Source organism: Tigriopus californicus, chromosome 6 (genome assembly GCF_007210705.1).
Source record: "Tigriopus californicus strain San Diego chromosome 6, Tcal_SD_v2.1, whole genome shotgun sequence".
Classification (NCBI taxonomy): Eukaryota; Metazoa; Arthropoda; class Copepoda; order Harpacticoida; family Harpacticidae; genus Tigriopus; species Tigriopus californicus.
Window position 1 is genome coordinate 5,473,060 of NC_081445.1, and position 4,341 is coordinate 5,477,400.

The window sequence follows — 4,341 nt, forward strand, 5'->3', positions numbered from 1 at the left end:
GATTTGCTATTTTGTGAAAGACATCTTAGACAACAAGTATTCTCTTTTTTGATTTACGAGTTTTTAACCGATGCTTGGTAATGATTTCCCAGCAGTTCAAGTCATCATTTATTAAAAAGAAAACTCGCTCTATTAACGGGTTTGCACCTGCCACTCTACAGGGTTGCTACTAAGTTCGCCGGCAGATAAAATGAATAATTTCTCTAGAACCAGAGGATATTCAACTCGAAAATTTTACTGACACATTTGAACAACTGGAACAAAATTTTAAAAAATATATTCCATATGGCCCCATTTGCATCAACTATTCTTTGCAACCTTTCCTTTCAGGTACTGCATCCACAGCAACACGCACCACATCCATGGGAATATTGTCCCATGCAGCCTGGAGGCCGACCTTGAGGTCATTCAAATTTCATAGGTTTTTTTTTTGCATGCCTTGTCCTCTAACACCAACCATAAACAAAAGTCCAATTGATTAATATCAGGGATGGAGGGAGGCCAAAAGGTCTTGTCCAAGAATGTCAGGTTTTGCTCCAAAAGCCATGCATGGGTGACTTGACTTTATCGTCATTGCTCTAAAGTCTCCGTGAACAACGCTAGAGTATGTAGAGCAGCTTGACAGCTGTCATCTCAAAGTTCACTTTTTAACGACCATAGCAAACATTGAGGTCCTTTGTAAATAATTTCTGCCTAATTGACTGGTGCATTCCATAGTCTTTAGCAAGGTCAGTTTGGCAACGACAGAGGTTGCGCCGAAGTTGCTCCCAGATGGCCCTAATCACTGGAGGGGTACGTTTTGACCTTGGATGACCTTTCCGAGGTCTATCATTGGTTGTAACAGGTTCCTGGTATTGTCTAAAGGTGTCTGTCACAAAATGTTTTGAAAACTTGAAAAAATGTCAAGTACTTTTTTATTTCTCCATTGACCTTCCCTTTTAGGTGAAGGTCAATGACTAGCTTTCTGAGGCTCTTAAAGTCCGGCTTTTCCATTCTTATTGAATTCCTGTTTTGAATTCACACAGAAGTTGTGATTATCTTCAATAGCTTACATTCAAAGCTAAAAGTGTGGGAAATTTGAATAAGATTGCATAACTAGGTTGGGAGATAAATATACACCGGCGAACTTAGTGCCAACCCTGTAAGACACCCATGCACGCAGGGTTGGTCAAGTATCGTTTGTAAGAAACGATCAAGGTCTCGTGTAAACCTAAAGAAGTTTTCATCTAATAACTGGATTCGTCGGAGAGGTAAGGGCTCTTGCTCAACGGACAGAGTACGGGCTCTGTTCAAAAGGATAGGCACCTCAAGGCTCTTTGCGAGTTTGTTGTCCAACGCACTAGTCTGATGTCGAATGGCAGGGAAACGCAATGTCTCTTCTGTCATTTTACTTAAGTAACAACCTTCACCTTCGTATAATTCAAGGGACTGAAGTCTTTCGCAACCATTTAGGTGGCTTACGCCAGCAATGTACTTGTCTTGTGAAGCTCCGTTGCACCTTCGCGATCTTATTTCGCCTTGCTGCAGTCATCGGGGCCCAAATGCTCATGCATATTCACGGTGGAGCTAAACTTTAGATTCATACAGATCTTTTTTCTTTGTAAACGAATCCATAGATTTCAAAGTTGTATATGTCCATCCGCATGTCTGAAATTCCTTGCCTGAATATGTTCGCCAAATGTTCCCCGGTTCTCAACAAATATCCTCGGATCTTTTATATGTAGAGTCGACAACCTCTATCGGACTTTGATGATCATCTAAATGGGATGGTTTGCCTATGTTCTAGGGGTCGAAAGATATGGCTTTCAATTTCCTACTGCTCAGTTTCATATGTTTTCAGTAAGTCCATTCATAAACCCGATCTTGTAGGTCTTGCAATTTGCATTTTGGATTTCTACCAAAAACGAAATTTGCGAATGACTTAATGAACTGCTTTTAGTATCTCGTGACGGGTCGTCTGCTCTCCTCCAATTTGTTTATTCAAGGTTTGAAATCATCGTTGTTTTTTTTTCTTTTCCTTTTTGTTGAAATCATCTTTTCGCCATATTGTTTGGTCATATAGATTGAAATTCCCTATTTCTCATCTTTTGAACCCTTACTTTCCCAATGGTTCAAAGTCAAAATGAAGAGCTTTTCGTAATTCCCTTTTTTCTTTTAATTATCTTGACTAACTTTAAAATATATCTTTAAAAATCTACTTTGCAATCCAAAATGATGAAATTGGAAATGCCAAAAGATGCGAAAACGCAAAATTATGCAAAAAGATAGGGCAAAGTGGAAAACCGATGTTTTTGCATGTTTTGGACGGCCCTTCTCATCATTCATCAAGTTTCAGTCAGTTTTGTCCTATTTGTAAGATTTTTTAGCCAACAAGTTACATTTGTTTCATTGTTGTGATTGGTCGAGTTGTCCGTCACTACATTACTGACTCCCAATCTGGAAATTTCGCATGCCAGTTTTATGAGGCTGATATTCGCCATCTCACGTTTGCGCTTCTAGCATTAACTGATTTGTCATTGTGAGACGGGACACATATTTTAGCCATAAAGACTGATCCTAACAAGTGCATCACGAAAATAAAACTCAATTAAAAACGTTAGGGGTGTAAAAGTTACATAGTTTTAACGCTTTTTACTTCAAATTTATGCTTAAGCAAGATTTTTTTTCAAACAATGTTGAAACCAAAAAACTTTTAAACATTTGGGGTGTTTTTTGTTGAACTTTTTGTTATCTTGTTCTTAATAACTAAATAAAGGCGTTAAGGCGCAAAATAATATCGAATTCTATATCCTTCCATAATTAACGGATACAAGTTTTCTTGTTAAGCAAACCAAAAGAAACAGTTGGTGCTCGAATAAAAGCAAATTTCTCCCTAGCTTTCTACACAAGGAATAATTTTATGGCTCATTTTACATTCACATGAGATACGCGTCAATAAGTATCGCTTTGTCTAATTCCTGGGTTAGAACAATGAGAATCAAGACATTTGAAAACCTGAACGATTAGGTAACGGTCAAATCAATGATAAAGACTATACAGGCCTTGAAGTCGTTTCCAAAAGTTTCTATTTTAGACAATAGACAAACCCTCAAAAGATCTTGCGAAACTCCTTTGTATTAGGTTAATCAATTTTTCCTCATTCGCTTGTCTAAGGGGTCATATGAGAGGATTGGCCTTTTCTTATCTCTTACAATATGGCAATTAAGTATGGGACTCAAGCGAAAATTAAAATTTCTCTTGAACAATTTCAATAACTGCCCTTAAATGTTCCAAATGTCCTCCGTCAACAATGCCAAACAACTCTGCTCAAACCCTTCAGTCAAAATTCAAAGCTTGAAGGCCGCTACTGAGTTTCAAAGTGCTATCGTTGAGCTTTTCAAAGCAAACCATGGCAACAACTCAATCAAATATAGCCAACTAGGGTGTCCCCAAAGCTGGTCAGAAACACTGTCAATAGGCTCAGGGAGACTGGTACAATTGAGGACAAAAAGGGCTTCAGAGCTCATCAGGAAGATCATTGATAGGATTCGCAAAAAAAACAGCCAAGGCATGGGGAAGATTGTGAGGTAGTCTGGTGTCTGCCACACCACTGTATGGTCAGTGGTGTGGTCAGGAGTGGTGTCGGATGGGAAGAAGCTGCCATTGATTTTTGTTCCTCTTGGTGTAAAGATCAACCTGCACAAAAACCAAGACATGGTGGAGCCCAATAAATTTCCCCTGGCTACAAAAGACTTATGGACACACTAATTTGTGTTCCAGGAAAATGGGGCCCCAGCCCACACTGCCAGAATGATTCGGGGGGTTTGCTTGGAATCTTTTCTGACCTTCTGGAGTAAAGATATGTGACCCCCTTCAGGCCCTGTCCTCAACCCAATTGACTTTGCCATGTGATCCATCCTTGAGGAAAGGGCTTGTTCTAGGACCCATGAGTGGCATGGGCCTCCATCTTCGAGGGCATTGAGATCCAAAGCTGCTCCCAAGTCAAACTTCGACTTTGCCGCGTAATCGACAGCAAAGGTGGGCACATCGAAAGTGTAAAGACATTCATCGCAGCCCTTAGCCTTTTCTATTTATGGAATAAAGATCAGTCCAATATCTCATACCATGTAAACTTGTAGCAAAATAACCAGAGTCTCATACTTAGTTGCCATACTATTGTTCCGACGATATCAGAATCTAACCGCGGGCTCGGTTTGTGGTTGCTCGTCTGCCCCAATGTAGACTTTTCTTGGCTTTTTAGGCCTGCATTACAATAACGAGTTTTTCTGGTATGATGGCCAGGTGAGACAGAATGAACGAGAATATGCTGTCGTGATTAGTGGGTGTTCTTGGAAGTTGTGT